The sequence below is a fragment of the Meles meles genome, chromosome 5, assembly GCF_922984935.1.
Source record: "Meles meles chromosome 5, mMelMel3.1 paternal haplotype, whole genome shotgun sequence".
Classification (NCBI taxonomy): Eukaryota; Metazoa; Chordata; class Mammalia; order Carnivora; family Mustelidae; genus Meles; species Meles meles.
In genome coordinates, this window is record NC_060070.1 from 79,923,460 (window position 1) to 79,943,472 (window position 20,013).

Below are 20,013 nucleotides of genomic sequence, written 5' to 3' on the forward strand. Positions count from 1 at the left end.
GTTTCAGATATCTTAGAAAACAGTTTATAAGTCCTAAAGTCAAATCTGATATTGTTTGGTCATAGATATAAGGATCAAAAGAAGAATGTAAAAGTCAAAGTAAGAATAAGGGCAAAAAGAAACATGAATTCATTTTTATTGGTCTTGTTTTATTAGTGGATTTGACAAAAGAATTTCATAACATGCTTTCCGCCAGTTCATTGCTTGACTCTGGCTTTGATGATTGCTGGCACCTCCATAAGCCCAGTGGACTTTATGGTGAGGAAAACTGACTCCTGTTGTTAAGTAAAATGTCAAGATAAACTCAGTGAGGGTTTTTAAGAGATTTAAACCTTGGATTACAAACACAGCAGAAGTAAGAAAAACACATATTTTGACATTCAGCTTTCAGAAGTGAAGACATCATTTTACTAGCAACGAATTGTTAATTAACAATCATGGTCTCGAATATTTGAGACCCTCCAGCTTAGAAAATAATTAATATTTGCTTTTCAACTTTGGAGTCCACAGCAATACTGCATAATTCCAGGCTTCATCATTTTCAATCAAGACACTAATTTATTTATTTAATTTTTACTACAATCGAGAAGTGTCATTAGCAAATAGTGTTGCATAATCCAAAAGATGATTTCCAAGAAACTTGATTGACTAATGTTACCAACTAAATTGTGTCCCTTCACTGAAATTCATATGTGAAAACCCTAATCCCTAATGTGACCTATCTAAATATGGAATCTTTAGGAGATAATTAAAGTTAAACCAGTTAGTAAGGATGGAGCCCTAATCTGATAGGACTGTGGCCTGAGAGGAGGAAGATTCTCTCTCTCTTACTGTCTCTCTGTCTCTCTCTCTGTTTTTCTCCCGCCATGTGAGAACATAGTGAGAAGGCAGCCATCTGAAACCTGGAGGGAACTCTCACCAGAGACTGAATTCTGCTTGAGCTCCATCTTGGAATTTCCAGGCTCTAGAGCTGTGAGAGAACAAATTTCAGCTGTTTAAGCCATTCAGTCTATGATATTTTGTAAGGGCTGCCTTAGCTAAGGAAGACAATTAATTTGGATTACATAACTGTCTTAATTTTATGCAGGATATATGAGAATAACTACCTCCTTGAAATACTTTAAAAGTCTTTCCCCAAAGGAAAAACAAAAAAAGCAGCAAACAAAATAATAGACTAGAGATGTTGATAATTGATCCTGAAGTCAAATCTCCCTTCACTTGCCTTTTATAGTTAAGGATGAGCATAGCATGGCTTTCCTCCTTTCAGCAGACCAGAACTTCTTAGAAAACATATTGCATTATTCAAAGGTTAAGGTTTTCTTTCAAGTTGTGTACTGTAGATGCTTAATTAGATAAAGACTCAGTATTATGTTGGTAAGATTATGTTAAGATACAAGCTCATAACTGAACTTTTCTTTCTTCTTTCTCTCTGCCTTTCACCCATGTAAATCTTGTTTGCTTCAAATAAAGTTTCTAATTGTTTATCTGATCTTTGTTCTCTTTGTATGATTTGACTTTATGATAAAAAAACTCAACTTTCTATTTGTATTTTGCCCTTTTCTTTTGTTTGTTTGTTTTTGAACTGTTAGAGGCCTCACCAAATTACCTGTGAAAAAATAGTTACTCTTTGGCCAAAGAATTCATGTGCAGGGAAAAGAATGTTAGAAGATATTGGATTTAATGATATGAGTAGAAAATAGCATACTGCTTTTTAGGCATATTGGGCCGCTTTCTAAGTCAATTTGAGTTTGTAATGATATCTGCATATGTTCAAATAATTTTTAGTTTTTAGTTATTAATTATGAAATTAGTGAGGTTATGTTTAAAATATATAACAAAAACTACCAGATGGAACTTATTTGTATAAAAAGTACATCTGGAAGCTTCAGGCTGCAGCAGAGTCAACTTGGGAGCAAAGATTTGATACTGTTTAATCATTTTATCCTGGATAGTGAAAGGAGGGATGTCTCCCATGTATGTGCTTATCACACAAGATCATGTTCTATGTGTCAGAATGGAATGATGGTAGGAGAGGGGAGATCCATCTCTCCTTTTGTTTGTTTTTGTTTGCTATGTTAGATTTTATTTAACTTTGACTGAACTTAAATGATTTTGATTACTGACAGGAGCCTAGTGGCTAAAGATTCAGGCATTTATAAGAAAACTCCAAATAATGTCTTTCTTTTGTCTCTGAACACTAACCAGGTGGAGAAGTTGTCTTTTGAGAATAGCACTGGCAGAATGTGGTCTTTATCATTCCTGGACTCAACCTAGTGAGGCAACATATTCAAATGTTTGAATGTCTGTAATGGGCACACTAGATTTCTTATGTCTCCATTGTGTACTCCTTTATTGGGTTTTTCCTCTGTGTTGGGTCCTGGGGTTGAATCCTGAATCTGTAATTTGAGAAGGGATATCAGAGGGAAGTCCTGGGAAAAAAAAAAAAAAAGATAGGGGAATAAAAGAGATGAAAGAGAGAGAGGTCCCTTTCTTTAGGCCCTCGTGGATTAAGGAGAGAGAAGGATGCAGAGCTGACAGAGTTCTTTTGTTGTGTACCTTCCTGACTGCTGGCCTCTTACCCTGCAAATCGACACTCAAGGGCAGAGTAGGGGTTTGTTGAAACATCCAGGCAGATATATGGGGTCTCTAAGAAGACTGGGGGGAGCTGTAGTCCCATAGAAGAATCTCTAATAGCCATATCTCAGTCACCCATTCAGGGAGCAGACTCAAGTGGCCTCACCTCTGCAGAAACGAGGCAGGAGTCCAGGGTCCATTCTTGCTATATCAGGACCTACCCCAGACTATTGTGGGGATGGTGCACATTCCCTCACTCAGTCAGAATGACATTGGAAGAGAGGAGGGCGAGGGAACTCTTAAAGACCAAGCATTTCCCTTGGAACACTAAGCCATCCAAAAGAACTATTTAAACCTGAGCCAACATGGAGCTAAACTTTAAATAGACAGAGTATTTGAACTGAAGGAGACTATTCAATGTAGAAGAGATAGATTTTCTTAATCAAGAATTCCAATATTTCTTAGTACCGAGAGGAGTCAGGAAGATTGTTAGCTCTAGAAATTGAGGTAGTGTATTTATTTGTAGATCTCAGTACAATATGAGTATAATTGGACTTCTGATATATATGATTTGATTTTCATAAAATTATGAATGTCCCATGATGGTGGCATAGGTCACTTTTCTGGGTCATGTTTCATTTATATTTGTTAAACATGTGGTTGACCTAGCTTTGAACATATATTGGTCTTTGAAGCTCTCACAAATAGAATTGTTTGCATTGACTGAATAATTTTTCATCTTTTCTTAACCCTAAATTTTTATGTGCTTGTATCATTGAGGTGATTCTGAAAAATGTCTTCATTTTGTCAGACATTAAGAAACAATATAGTGGAGAGAAGACTGGACAATGAGTCAAAATAAACTCTGACTCAGTTAGGGAGGAAGTGTTTTTCTGAATGCCTGAATAAATCACTGTACTTCTTTGAGCCTCAGTGTTTTCATCTGTAAAAAATTCATTCCTTTATCCCATTTACTCTTAGAAATTTATTATTATAAAAGACAAAGTAATTCCCTCTATGGACTTAAAGAAGAAGAGGACTGAAACCTTCTCTTAAAGAACTCCGGTATTGGAAGCCTGGGCAAAAAAGAATGATTAGTTGATGGAAATGAATCATTTCCATGATGGAAACTGAAAACAGAGTGCAAAGAGGTGGGAGAAAAACCAAGAGCATACACTACCATGAAAGGCAAAGGAAAAGCATTTCAAGGAGTGGTGAACTGTTAAGCTTTTACTGCTAAAGCTTAAGCACAATGAAAACTGAAAAGTAACTGCTATGTTTAACAGTGTGGCGTACACTGATGACTAGTCAAAGTGTGAAGGGAGGGAGTGGTTGGAATAGAACCCAGAATGTAGGAAGTAAAGAAAGTGATGAGGAAAGGGAAGTCATGAATATAAAGCTACACTTCTTAGAAAATTGACTGTAAAGGGAAATAGGACAGTAGCTAGAGGGGAATTGAGGGAAGGTTTTAAAGGCAAGAGAGATTTGAGACTGTTTATAACACTGATGGAGAAGTGGGGCAAATGCAGAACACAGTACCTAAGAGACAGTTCCTGGTAAAGCAGCAGAGGATGGGCTCTGGTGCCCAGGTTAGATAGTGACCTTAGAAGAGAAGAGAAGCACCTTCTTTGTATCAATAGTCCAAGAGGGAAAGGTGGGAAAATTATGAGCCAGTATATAGATTCCCTGTGGGGCGTTTGAGTCCCTTTCCAATGGCGTGCATTTTCTTTACTATGTAAGAGACACAATCATTTGCTTACAATGAAATGAGAGATCTGGGATAGGTTATGGGGGAAATGGAAGATTCAGTTAGAGTAAAGGTAATTAAAAATGGCTGTAAATAATTAGCTGAATAGCAAAAGCAGGCCAGGCTAAAGGGCCAATTAGGGTTGTTGGTTCATGCTTTATATAAAATTCTGTCTTCCTTATTAGAACACTCAAGTTTTGGAAGTTAAAAGTTTTTTCTCACACTTGTCTTATTCAGGCACCAATAAGCATATTTATATTTAACAATATATCCCCTAGTTAATAAAATGTAACATTTTACCTATCATTGGTAAGCTTCTCCAGTCTCATATTTTAAACTATTGAAACTATACCCTGTCTTACATTTTGTAGTAAAACAACTTAAGTACTAAAAGTGAGCTCTTAACTTTCAGGTGAAGGGATAGTTTCAAAACTATTTTTAGGACATTTAAAGCTAAGTGAGAAACAAAACATCTTGCCCCTCCCCCTGCCAAATTTGAATATTTTAAGCAACTGAAATGACACAAATCCTTTATTGTTTTCATGTCTCTTATTTTACACAAATGTTTTAGTTCCTTATGAAATTTGCTAAAATTATTGGAGCTTGAAACTTAATCCTTGAATTTCTCTTTGTAAAATGAGAAAGTAATGTAATTTTCTATACCTAGATTGGGGTCTAGCTCAATTAGTGGGATAATTTTAGATGTTATCGGGTATTTGTATATGTAGGCTGGTGACTAATGATTTCAGTGTTTCCTATAATAACAGAGGATACTTAAAGACAATTAGGAGGGGAGCTATCTTAAATATTGTTTTTTTTCCGCATTTATTTCAAATGAAATTTTCTGTTTAATTGTCCAGAAAGTAGGAGTATGTTTCTCTTTTTCTTGCTTGTAATTGATTTTATTTTTTTTTTTTTTGTGTTTTATATATATTTTTTATTTTTTTTTTACATTTTTTTTTCCATTTTATTTATTTTTTCAGCGTAACAGTATTCATTCTTTTTGCACAACACCCAGTGCTCCATGCAAAACGTGCCCTCCCCATTACCCACCACCTGTTCCCCCAACCTCCCACCCCTGACCCTTCAAAACCCTCAGGTTGTTTTTCAGAGTCCATAGTCTCTTATGGTTCGCCTCCCCTCCCCAATGTCCATAGCCCGCTCCCCCTCTCCCAATCCCACCTCCCCCCAGCAACCCCCAGTTTGTTTTGTGAGATTAAGAGTCATTTATGGTTTGTCTCCCTTGTAATTGATTTTAAAAGACAATTGCAGATGTCTTTTTAGTGGGTTTCTGTTCGGCCTGCTGATCTCTTTCTGCTCTATTTCAATTTCATATTAAAGGAATTAATGTTCACTGGCTTATGTAACCAGTTTATTATAAAATCATCATCATCATCATCATCTCTTGCTCTCTTTTTCTCTCACATTCCTTTTAACCAATTTCTAGTATCTTTAAATCATCATACCTTTAGGCTCCTGTTATACTGTTGCTGAGCAAGGTTTTTTTTCAGAATGAACTAAAGTATTCTAATGATTAGGTGACTCAAATTCAGGTTTCCTTTTTTTTTTTTTTTAAAGGATTTTTGTGACTTGGTAAAGATTATTTCAAGAGCTGGATCTTAATTTTAATCATTTTTTGTAATTTTTCTTTATTTTAGTCTCTTTTGACTTGATTTTCAAGATACCTCTGGGGGAATTTGACAATAGTGGCTCTTAGAGATGTGTCTTGGTTTCTAACCTGGCTGATTGTGCTTTGATTTGACATTCCAAAGTGGTTTTTAAAGAATTTGGGGTTCCCTCAAACCCCAAATATGACTTGCATGTATCTTCTCTTTTTTTATAAAGACACTTGTAATATGAGTGAAATAGGATATCTTGGAATGTTTGCCCTCAAATAATTTAATAAGAACACATTTTGGTTTTCTTTAATGATACACATTTTCAAAATCCTTCATTTATTTTAGCCCAAATAGTATGCTATTTGCAGTGGGGTCAGAAGATGGATGCTTATGTGGTCAGATAGCTAATTTTCTCTCTCTCTGTCATTTAGTGGTTTTGGACATCTTTTCACTTTCAAAGTAATTATGCAGAGCTGTTGATGTTGTTTATAATGAATCAGTTTCAGTCATGCACAGAAAATAAGGATGTGTGTATGTGTGTGTGTGTGTGTGTGTGTGCACGCATGCCTGTGTGACAGCATTTTCACAGTCACCAGTCATGTATCACCAGGCTTTGCTCTCTGGGGTCATAGTCTTCAACATTTGCCCAAATATTAAAGCTCTATCTTATTGTGTGGTCTTCCCTTACTTTGAAAACTGGAGAAATTAGTTCTTTTATTTCTCTCAAATGATGAAGAAAGATTAAAATTTATTATTCTATAGCTTCTCTATTTGAAGTGAGCTTATTTATATTTATTTTTTTTTTTTTTAAATCCTACATCGTTTCTAAAATGGCTTGAGGATCCATGAATTGAATTGAAAGAAACTTGAGAAAACAGCTTTAATAGCAAGATGTGGAATGTAATTTATTATATTAAATAGAACCCTTACAGTGATAAAAGATTTGAGTGTTTTTTTCCTTTTTAATCTGATTTGGAAGAGGGTGATAAAAAATTCAACATGCCTGAAGTCATTCAGTGATATTTTTATACTGATTGAGAAATATGATACTAATTACAGAATTTAGGGCAAAAAACCCACAATGAAGAACATGCCTCAGGGGCGCCTGTGTGGCTCAGTCCATTGAGTCTGCGACTCCTGGTTTCAGCTGAGGTCATGATCTCAGAGTCGTGGGATCGAGCCTCAAGTCAGGCTTTGTGCTTAGCTCAGAGTCTGTTTGTCCCTCTCCCCCAGTGCTCCCTCTCTCTCTCTCTCAAATAAATAAATAAATATATACACACTTTAAAGAAAGACAAAACTCATTATACAGATTGAAGATTCAGACAGATTCATCTCACAGGAGCAAAAGACCACCTGATGAAACAGACCTTGTCATTGAGAGACCATCAGTTCATCATAAGAGTAAAAAATTAACAGCTTTTCCTTTCTAGAAAGTAATACCTCTCTGAAATCAATGGTGAAATTTTATATTACATTTGATTTTTATCCTCAAATAAGAATTCACTTAAATGCTACTTAGTGAACTTAATTTACTACTTTATTGTGTTATCATTTATTATTCTCTGTTTCATATCTGTTAGTCTCCTCAGCTGTTGGGTTAGGTCTCTGAAGGCAAGAACCCTGTTGCAAGCATCTTTGTATTTCCTAAAATACTTCAGAGAAACTAGATAGTAGTCAGTATTCAAAAAATTGATTTATTTGGGCACCTGTGTGGCTCAGCTGGTTGAATGTTCCACTTTTGATTTTGCCTCAGGTCATGATCTCAGTGTCCTGGGATCAAGCTCCTGTGTCGGGCTCCATACTCCATGACTCCATGTGGAGTCTGCTTGAGGATTCTCTCTCTCCTTCTGCCGTTCCTTCACTCATGAGTATGCTCTCTCTCCCTCTAAAATAAATAAAACTTAAAAAGATTGATTCATTTAATAAGTAAAATGAATTGAAGAGAATGAAAGACCGCCTCTAGTTACTTGTTTTTCTGTTCTGGAGGCAAAATTTTGCCAGTGATTCTGTGTGTACACTCAGAACTTGGAACCCTGTGTTTTAAGCTGAATGAAAATGGTAAGCCATCAACTGGTTAAGTAAAAACTCTGCTTTGATACCACAGAGGACCTCAGATGAATGCAGGCAGTTTCAATTACGGTAAGGAGATCTAGACTTTCCATCAGTAAGTGTTTCCCTACTTCTTTTTTTTTTTTTAAAGATTTTATTTATTTATTTGACAGAGTAGGCAGAGAGGCAGGCAGAGAGAGAGGGGGAAGCAGGCTCCCCCCTGAGCAGAGAGCCCGGGGTTTGATCCCAGCACCCTGGGAACATGACCTGAGCAGAAAGCAGAGGCCTTAACCCACTGAGCCACCCAGGCGCCCCTCCTTACTTCTTATCAAAATACTCCCCACTGGATACTCTTAATAAATAATGGCTCGAGCTTTATACTTACTGAAAATGGCTTGACATGTTTGCATTTAGTTTGTTGACTGATAGGGAAGAAATAGAAATATATAAGTTACCAGTGTGTTGTATTCCTTGTCATAAGACAAGCCATTCAAGTATAAAAGGCAAAATTCATTGAAACTTTGCATTGCTTTTTTTCATTTGTGTTTCATTTTCCTGTATGTTCATATTTCAGCATATCACACCTTTTTTTATATTTACATATAATAAGCATTAAGCATGGGAAAAGTTTAGGTAATGAATGATAATACTGTGAAATTTAAACTTTACAATTAAGAAAAAATGTTTAAAATTAAGGTATGTTTATTTTTTCACACTATAGAGTATCACGGTCAGTACACTCATTATAAAAATATTTTATGACAATTCACATGCTTATTTGATACTTTTCTTTCCTTTAAAATATTTATATAGAGTGAAGTCAAAACTTATCTTTAGAAGAGACCATCAAGGTTTCTTTCCTCAGGCGGGAGTCATTCTTAATTCCCAATTTCCTTTCTCATCCTACTACCTGCACCCTTCCTTAAGATGTATTCCAGTGTTAATGTTTTATGATCATATTATGACTGTGGGACCATCTCGCTTAATAGCAATTTACAGATTTCCACTAGTCAGAAAAATTTATAAAGCATTATTATGATGTAACTGTGTTTATGATTTCAAAAGAAATATCCAGTAAGTTGAGAGAGAATATTTTAGTGGTGGAAAACTGGAAATTAAGAGTGAGTGCTTCAGAGTACAGAAATTACCTTCAAGAAAATAGTCTGAAATATATTATCCCCACTCCACCTCATATAAAGTTATAAAGGACCATTAGAATCTTCCCATCAAAACTAGAGAACTTTTACCCTTATTTTGATAAAGATTTTACAGTAAAGAATGAAACATTTTCACTTTTCAGTAGTGTATGTGTCTTCTCTGAACTTTCAACATTTCATATATTTATAGAGTAAAAATGAAGACAAGAATAGAGCATTGGAAATGTCTTTTGTATGGCTTGTTTACATTTTAATTACCAAACTTTGAGGTTTTTAACAGAGAAGCTAGAGAATAGCAAAGATTTGGAATATTAATTTTGTTTTCAGGAAGTATTAAGATCATTATATATAAGAATGGAATATTACTCAGTTCTGGAACAATGAAAGAAGGTGATATGGATGAGGACAAGGTATTTCACTCAGTGTTTCTGATGCTAAAATTTTCAGAAGAAATGCCAGTAGTTAATATCAGAATATTTTCATTGATTCCATACATTATTTCTAGTTTATGGTACATGTGAGAACTGTAAATGAACTGTTCATTATAAATATGGGTTCAGTAAGCAATATATACCTTTGCTATCTTTAAAAAGTCTTGGACCAAAGGAGCCCATTAAGTATTTTGAAAAAGAAGAGATTGAACAGGTGACCTTCACGGATATTTATAGTCACTATTCTGCTGTCAGAAAGGTAGATGGCATAGGTAATTTTCCTTTAAAATATGCTAGATAGGAACAAGTCTTAAGGTTTTAATGCTTCCAAATGGGTATAGTTAAAGAAAACTGCATCACTTATTCATTTTTTAAAAATGATTGTTCTTGTTTCAGATATATGTAATATATCTATTACATTTGCTAATAATTACTTTATTAAGAAGCCAAATGCAAGACCTATAGACAGCTATTATGCAGTCTCTTTGCCAGTCTACAAAGCAATAAAATACTATTAACCTCATTCAAGTAGCTTTAGTGATTATTTTTATCCATATTTTTAATATCTTACATTGCTTTATTCATAATAGCAAATATTATCAACTCTTATTTCCAGGTCCTTAAATTAAGAAATATTTAATTCATAATTTTTAAAGAAAAAACCCCCATCTCTTGCCTTGGAACATTTTTCGATTTTTAAGAATTGACAAGAAGGATTCTATTGCAAATAGCTTCACACATAAAGGATATATATATAAAACATTTTCAGTGTTAATGATCTTACTCTCCTATTTATGTATATATGTATGTATGTATTTATTTATTTATTTTGGAGTGAGGAGTTATAGATTGATAGGTTGTTTTTTCTTTCTTTTAGTACTTTATGGTGTTTCTCCACCATCTTCTAGTTTGCATTGCTTCCAGTGAGAATTCTGCTATCATTTCTTACCTTTGTTCTTTTTATGTTAAGTGTATTTTTCTCTGGCTGTTTTTTAACATTTTTCTCTTAGTCATTTAAAATAATTTGATGCTCTGATTTATTGTAATTTTATGCCATTTCTTGTGTTTGGGTTTTATTATGCTTCTTGGATGTGTATATTAACAATTTTCATCATTTTTAAGTTTCTAGTTTATTTCTTTTAATATTTTTTCTGTCCACGCCCACCCCTTCTCTTTCAAACACTTCAATTACATGAAGAATAAAGCACTAAAAATTTTTTTCATAGATCATTGATGTTCTGTTTCTTTTTTTTTTCCACTCTTATTTCATATCTGTATGTCATTGTGACTATTTCCTTTTGCTCTATCTTCAAGTTTACTGTTTCTTCTAAATTTCTTATTTGTTGTTTACTCTATCCAGTGTATTTTTTTCATTTTAGATATTATAATTTTCATCTTTCAGAAGTTCATTTTGTGGGTTTTAAAAATACCTTCTATTTCTACTTATTATGCTTAACCTTTCTTTAGTTTTCTAAAAATGTGGAATACCAGTAAATAATATCTATCATCCTGTCTACTAATTTTATCATCTGGTAGTTTTGGGGTTGGTTTTTAGTCATTGATTTTTCTCTTCATTGTGAATTATGTAATGTTGCTTCTTTATATGTCTTCTAATTTGTTATTGGATGCCAGACATTATGACTTTTATCTTAGTGTGATCTGGATATTTTTGCATTCCTAAAAATATTCTTGAACTTTGTTATGGGATGCAGTTATACTACTTGAATATTTTGACTCTTTTTAATTTTGTTTTTAAGCGTTTGTTAAGCAGGACCAGAATAGTATTTAGTCTAGAGCTAAATTTTCCCTACCATAGAGGCAAAACCCTTCTGGGTGCTCTACCGAATTCCTGTAAATTATGAGAGTTTCTTATTTTTTTTCTGCTCCAGCTGGTATGAGCAGGGATGATTCCTGGTCCTGTGTGAGCTTCAAGGATTTCCCCTCTAATCCTTCCTCATGGTTTTTTGCTTGACCTCAGGTAGTTTCTTAGAGTATATGTGCTGGTCTTACCTTTTTCTATCAAGGTGGCCTCTATAGGTTGCTGGAGTTCTCTTTCAGTGCAGCTCTCTCCTCTGTGGTGCTCTTTTCTGTGAATTCCAGTTGTTTAAGCTTCCCTCAACTCTCAGGTGCAGGTTGACTCTATGTGGAACCCTTTCTTGTACACAGGTAGAAATTTCTTTGGACAGTCTGCTGAATGTTCAGAAGTTTCACCTTATTTCTGGTGTCTCAGGAATTACTGACCTTCACTCCTTGAGTCCAATGTCTTTATAACTATACTTTCACAAAGTTTATCCCTGTGGGGGGATGTTATTCCATTTGATACAAGAGGAAGTCCTATCCTTTTACCTTAAATCTAGCTGAATTTATTTATTTAAAGTTTATTTGTTGTGGATAGTATTTATTTGGGTCTTTTTTTTTTAAATTCAATCCAGTCAGATTATTTGTGCCTTTTGAGTGTTTATACCTGTGCTGTCAAATACTACATTAATTGGCCACGTGTGGCTATTCACCATTTGAAATGTATTTGGTCAGACCTCATAGATGGTGACAGTATGAAATACAAACTAGGCCTTCATTTCTTAGTACAAAAAAAAAAGTAATGTACTCACTAATAAATTTTTCTGTTGATTTCACATTGAAATATTTTGAAAATTTTGAGTTAAGTAAATATGTTATTAAAATTACTTTCACCTGTTTTTACTTTTGAAAATGTGTCTATTAGAAAATTTTAAAGTATATGCATGGATTACCTTGTATTTCTATTTGCCAGCACTACTAAGATCTCCAGCTTAGGGAGATTTTAGGCTTTGTGTTTTGTTCTCTTCACCCTGAAGACCTACCAAAATTTATGCTTAAGTTTATTTAGATCTTAAATAAGTTCTTGTTCAATGGAGGAATAACCAATATTATGTCTTTTTCTTGCTCATAGCAGCTTCTGTAGGAATTCTGTTGTGTCTCTTGCTTCTACCTATTATTCTTTGATCTCAGGGCCAAACTATCCCATTTGATAAACCCTCCTTTTCCCCAACTCACTGCTTTGTTAAGTTATCGCCCAGCAAGTTTTAACAGCAAATAAATCACTTCAGTGAAAAAATTCTCCTTCTCTACTTTCCTAACAGTTAATATTGTCAAAATAGTTTCACAATAAAGGTAGTTCCATTTTACTTTTTATAAGGCATAAGGGCAGTGTTATGGTGTGATTGATGATGCTTATTTACCAGTGGACATTATCATATATAAATTAGATTTAGTCTTAAAGGATCAATTTAAAAGATATTATACCTTATCAAATTTATTGAAAATACTTTGTCTTGGAAATGTGAGAACTATAACTTTCCTAAGTTTTGGATAAAACTTAGATAAAAGGAGCATGTGTGCACGCGTGCACACACACACACACACACACACACACACACAATCTTCTTTATGTATTTCTGGATTCTGTCCCAATATAAAATACATCAGCTTCATGATTTACAGTTTTACAATGTACTAAGTCAATTCGAGGTCACATAAGAAATAAGTTTATTGAGTCTGGTGCCAGATAGTGAATAAAATGAATGAAAAACAAGAACAAAGGATAAAAAAAATCCCCAAACTAACTGTACCAAAGAATAAATGATAGCTTCATATTCTTGAGAAATTTTTTTTTAATATTTCTAAATAGGTCACATTTTCCTTCATGTAATACAACCCCTAAACCAAGTTGCCATCTTCTAAACCCATGATTTTAGGAGTGCCTGGGTGGCTCAGTCTTTGGGCGTCTGCCTTCAGCTCAGCTCGTGATCCCAGGATCCTGGGATTGAGCCCCACACGGGGCCCCACATGAAGTCCCACATCACATTGGGCTCCCTGCTCAGCAGGAAGTCTGCTTCTCCCTCTCCGACTCCTCCTGCTTCTGTTCCCTCTCTCCCTGTATCTCTTTGTCAAATAAATACGTGTAATCTTTCAAAACAAACAAACAAAACCCCGTGATTTTACTTTTAAAGATTGTTTTGCTTCCTCACTTCTATCTTTAGGGAGGGAATGATTTCTACTGGGTGTGGTAATGAAGTACTATTATTTTTTGAATAACTAAAAATCTCATCTCATTACTCACATATGTAAAATATTATCAGATTTATTACTCACATATGTAAAATATTACTCATTACTCACATATGTAAAATATTATCAGATTAAGTAACTACTCTGTTGTGGAGGGGATATGTTCTTATTTTAAGATAAAAATTTCTATTATATTGTAATCAAAAAAATCCAACAAGTAAAACTTTCCTTGTGAGAAAGAATTTACACAGGTATTTTAAAGATCGAATATGGCATTAAAGATTGGAGGAGAATTAATCTTCCAAGGAGAGTAGTAGAAGCATATTTCTTTGTAATATGTGAAAAGCAAGCAAGGCAGAACATTACGAAAGCAGTGTTAGAAGATAATCTGGTATACTCAGGGATACGGAACGTAAAACCTAAGCTACCTATTTCAGCCTTCACCAAGTTTTACTGCTTATTATGCTTGTCGGAAGAAAGAGGAGAAAGAACTGTTATCTCTTAAAATATTTTTCAGTATAAATTTTGTCTCTTACGGTGGAGCTAAGGCATATAAAGCCATTTTCTTATTGTATAGGAGTGTGTTTCTGACAATCACAAATGACATATGCTTATACAAGACAACATTTGCTGGAATAGATACATCATTTTAGAATATCATTCATAAATATATATCCAGTGAAAAATCCTACTAGTGAACTGTCTTACTTTATACCCACCATGAACTGCTGTGTTCCAGTACTTACATTTCTTTGAGTCCAATTAAGACAGGTTGTTCTGTAAACTGATCAGGGCATCTGTTAAGCAGTAATGACAAGATCTTCTATTGCTTCAGAGACTTTAAGTGGTCAGGACAGAATTAGTAGTTGAACAGTTGCTCAGGTCTTGGCAGTTTCATTTAACCTACAGTGAATTTTGCTCATACATTTGTTGATACATTGAGGTGTAAATTAGAATAATGGTCTCGGGGCGCCTGGGTGGCTCAGTTGGGTTACATCCTCTGCCTTTGGCTCAGGTCATGATCCCAGGTTCCTGGGATCGAGCCCCGCATTGGGCTTTCTGCTCAGCGGGGAGCTTGCTTCCTCCTCTCTCTCTGCCTGCTCTTCTGCCTACTTGAGATCTCTGTCTGTCAAATAAATAAATAAAATCTTAAAAAAAAATGGTCTCAGAAGAGCTTGTTTGGATGCAACATTTTGGGATATAGGGTTAAACAGGATTGTTATAACTATATTGTATCTATATTGTAACTATATTGTATCAGTTGAAAATGTTAGATAAAGGAAAATATAAACAAGACCTTATGTATCTTTAAGAGATGAAAACTATAATGTTGAAAGGAAATGTACTGCAGTGCACTGACAGCAACTAGAAAATGCAGAGTAAAAAATTTTGATAGAATTGTATTGAATCTATAGATTCCTTTGGGTAGTATTGCCATATGAACTACGTTAAATCTTCTAATGCATGAAAAAAATGATTATTTGTCTCTCAAACTTTTTATCCTTTCTCCAAGTACCTAATCATCAACAGATGGTGTTTGCCTTTTACTTTGTCTTTCAAGGAATAATTTGTCTTTTAGGGAAAAGACAAATTATCAAGTAAGTACCTACTCAACTTCTCTCCCCTCCACTTCTTTCCTGCCCCCCCTCCTCCACTTCTGTATATATCATTGATGTCACTCATCAGTTCCTTCTTTTCTATTTTAGAAGAATCTGTGTTATAGGTTCTTTCCAAAGGCCTCAGAGGCAGTGGAACACAGTGGTTAAGAGAACACTCTGATTCTCAGCTGCCTGGGCTATAATTTTCCCTCCTTGACTTGGACCAATTCAGTATTTCAGTTTTTCCATCTCTAAGATGGATATGACGAAGACATGTATCTCATAAGGTTCTGAAACTGATTGTATTAACTAACATTAAAAACATGAAGGGCACTGCCTGGTAGGCAGTATGAACAATTACTATTACTTTGAGTTATCACTTCCTGCCTCACGGGTCTCACTTCACAAATTTCTTCCTCCATCCTGAGTCTTTGGTCACTTTTCCTCCCTGGTCTTCCTTCTTAAACTACTGATGCACTCACAACCCAAGAAACCTTTCCCTCAGTTGGATCTATTATACTTTTACCATCTGTTCTTTCACTGCTAAACTTTATCAAATCATTTTCTCATTCTGTTCCCCAATTCTACTTCTCCAGCTAGTCTTCATTCTTCAATCCAGTACAATCTGACCTGTATTCCCACTGTTTTACTACAACTGATCCACCCTGATCCTCTGATTTTCAAACCCAGTGGTAGGTACGTTTCCAGGCATCATCCCATGTAATCAAACCTCCTATGGTATTTGACACTGTTGACCATTGTGGAACTACTTTAGATATTCTTTTTCAGTGTCTATGACATTACTCTTTCCTGTTCATTTGGACATTACTCTTCAGTCTTTTCTGAATCTCCTATTTTACACACCATATATCACGATAATCTCCAGTATTTGATTATATGAATTTCTCTTACATCCTGTGCTGCCAAAATATATCCTCAGATGCATAATGCATATATCTCCTTCTCTACATCCTAACAGGACTTGCCTTAAGTTAGGCTGTATACATTTTCAATAAATGTCACTCTAACGTCTTTTATAGTAGCTATATAATTATTGGCCTTTCAGCCTCTACTCCCTTAAATCTGTTGTCCAATCTATTTCTAGATTTTTTCCTTCTAAAATCTCAATCTAATTATTTCTCTATGTGAATGTATAATTCCATCATATGTAACAAGGTAAAAAAAAAAACTCAAAAAACCTCAAGGTAAAAAAGTTCTATGTTAATTGTTTGACAAACATTTACTTGGACCCAAAGACTCGGTGCCAGTTTTATATCTTCTAACATTTATTTAATTCTTCAGTTAATTAGACACTACTTATTTGCTTTCATAGAAATGTTTACTCTTATAGTCTTTTACAGACAGTGTAATTTATTCATTTACATGTCCATCTCTTGCCTAAATGATACATCATTCTTTTAGAATCTTTGAATCTAACATCTCTAGAAAATAACATAAACCTAAGTATATTGTTGAATAACTACCTTTCCATAAAAGTATATAGTACCTTGGGATATGGGGGATTTTAATTATACTTGACATTATATACACACACACACACACACACACACATATATATGTATATATATGATATAAATATATTTTAATTAAATTTTCTTCTGTATTAAATAAGTAATATTATGTAACCTAAAAAATAATTTGTGAGATAGTATTTTTTCCATTTTGTTTGGTTTTATAACCCTCAAAACATAAAAATAAACTATGTGTAGATAACTCATGTGTATACCAAAAACTTTGAGGAAATGGCCTGATTCATAAGATTCAGTGAACTTAACTATCTTCTTAGCATACTCTCTGGCTGTAAACGTAGTGTGTGCATTTAGTCTCATCTATTGTGTAGGTAGTATTGATTCTAGTGATTGATTCAGTATTGAAAAGTTTTATTTCTAAAATATCTAATACAAGCACATTTACTATTTTAAAAAGACCTAGTAATAGTGTATATGCAATAAAATTTTCATTAAATGATAAAATCTTAAGCTTTGCATATAAAATATTAATATTGAATCAAGATGTTTTAACAATAGGAATGCTATTGAATTATATCATCAAAGAAGCCTTAGGATTCTTAAAATACAACAAAAAAGTCGTTTCACACAGTTGGTAAGATAGAAGTGAAGACAAAATCAATTCATGACTCCTGGTAAATTCTGAAGAGCTCAGAACTCTGTTAATGCACCCTTAAATTATGAGCCAAAAGCATGTAGAACATTTCTGATATAGGCAAGGAAGGATAGATTTCAGAAATTTAAGCTCCTAAGACATGATTTTCCATTATTAAGATTTTTCTCTGATTATTTTAATCTATTCCAATGTTGCCTAGGTAGGTATATACTAATGCATTAAATATTACATTCCATTTTAAGTTAAGAGCTGCATGCCCATTGAAAAGCCTCCCTCAGGAAGATGGCCCCGAAAGCTAAGAAGGAAGCCCCTGCCCCTCCCAAAGCCGAAGCCAAAGCAAAGGCTTTGAAGGCCAAGAAAGCGGTGCTGAAAGGCGTCCACAGTCGTTCCGACGACCCAAGACTCTGCGTCTCCGAAGGCAGCCCAAATACCCTCGAAAGAGCGCCCCCAGGAGAAACAAGCTTGATCACTATGCCATAATCAAATTCCCCCTAACTACTGAGTCAGCCATGAAGAAAATAGAAGACAACAACACACTTGTGTTCATTGTGGATGTCAAGGCCAACAAGCACCAGATCAAACAGGCTGTGAAGAAGCTCTAAGACATTGATGTAGGCAAGGTTAACACCTTAATCAGGCCTGATGGAGAGAAGGCAGCGGACGTTCGACTGGCCCCTGACTATGATGCTTTGGATGTTGCCAACAAAATTGGGATCATCTAAACTGAGTCCAGCTGGCTAAATCTAAATACAGTTTTTTCATGATAAAAAAAAAAAAAAAAGAAAAGCCTCCCTCAGTGACCAAAATGTACATTTTTGAGTTATTATCCCAGTAAGGATACTGAAGTTTCTGATAATATTTTGAATATAACATAGTGATTCTTCAATTCTATACATTATGTTATGCCCAGCACAAGTAAAGCTACCATCTGTCACCATGAAATGCAATTCCTATGCTGTACCTATTCTTACTGTGATTTATTTATTCTGTAACTGAAAGCCTGTGTCTCCTACTCCCTTTCACCCATTTTGCCTTCTCCTCGCCTCTCTAGCAATCAGTTTGTTCTCTGGATTTATAGGTCTGGTTCTGCTTTTTTTTGTTTATTCATCTGCTTTTTAGATTCCACCTAAAAGTGCAATCATATGGTATTTACCCTCTTTCCGACTTATTCACTTAGCATGGGTAATACTCTCCAGGTCTATCCATGCTGTCACAAATAACAAGATCTCATCCATTTTCATAAAAATGATTTTGAGTGCTAAGTACTATTGCATCCTTTTTTAATGAGGAAACTGGGGCTCAGAAAAATTACTTCTCCAAGATAAATTACTTATTTAGTAAGAGGCAGAGCAAGGATTCATATGTAAGTCTCCCTGACGCTGAAAGCTGTGCTTTTTTTTTTTTTTATTTATTTTTTCAGCGTAACAGTATTCATTCTTTTTGCACAACACCCAGTGCTCCATGCAAAACGTGCCCTCCCCATCACCCACCACCTGTTCCCCCAACCTCCCACCCCTGACCCTTCAAAACCCTCAGGTTGTTTTTCAGAGTCCATAGTCTCTTATGGTTCGCCTCCCCTCCCCAATGTCCATAGCCCGCTCCCCCTCTCCCAATCCCACCTCCCCCCAGCAACCCCCAGTTTGTTTTGTGAGATTAAGAGTCATTTATGGTTTGAAGACATCCAGATGGCCAACAGACACATGAAAAAGTGCTCCACATCACTCGGCATCAGGGAAATACAAATCAAAACCACAATGAGATATCACCTCACACCAGTCAGAATGGCTAAAATTAACAAGTCAGGAAATGACAGATGCTGGCGAGGATGTGGAGAAAGGGGAACCCTCCTCCACTGTTGGTGGGAATGCAAGCTGGTGCAACCACTCTGGAAAACAGCATGGAGGTTCCTCAAAATGTTGAAAATAGAACTACCCTATGACCCAGCAATTGCACTACTGGGTATTTACCCTAAAGATACAAACATAGTGATCCGAAGGGGCACGTGTACCCGAATGTTTATAGCAGCAATGTCTACAATAGCCAGACTATGGAAAGAACCTAGATGTCCATCAACAGATGAATGGATCAAGAAGATGTGGTATATATACACAATGGAATACTATGCAGCCATCAAAAGAAATGAAATCTTGCCATTTGCGACGACGTGGATGGAACTAGAGCGTATCATGCTTAGTGAAATAAGTCAATCGGAGAAAGACAACTATCATATGATCTCCCTGATATGAGGACATGGAGAAGCAACATGGGGGGGTAGGGGGATAGGAGAAGAATAAATGAAACAAGATGGGATTGGGAGGGAAAGCTGTGCTTTTTAACTACCATAGTATGGCCAGTAAAGAAGGAGGATAACTGGGACTGCAGTAACAGAGCAAAGAAAATGTTTACAGGCAGAGGGAATGACCATTTGTGTTGCAAGCTGCTGAGGGACCACGTTATTTAAGAACAGAAAGGCGGCCATTGGGTTTACCAACATGAAGGTCATTGGTGACCTCCACAAGAGCAATTCCAGTGATGTGGTGGGAGAAAATCTTGAGTGGATTTAAGAATTCACAGAGACAACCTTCTGACGAGTTTCCTCTAAAGAGAAGGAGGTGTTTGGGGGTATACTAGAGGTGAGGAAATGAG

The 20,013-nt window shown here is 35.3% G+C and overlaps 1 pseudogene; it reads left to right on the plus strand.

Annotated features, from left to right (window-relative positions):
* The first annotated feature begins 17,649 nt into the window (after nucleotides 1–17,649).
* On the plus strand, nucleotides 17,650–18,089 carry LOC123941289 (annotated as a pseudogene).
* The last annotated feature ends 1,924 nt before the right edge of the window (nucleotides 18,090–20,013 follow it).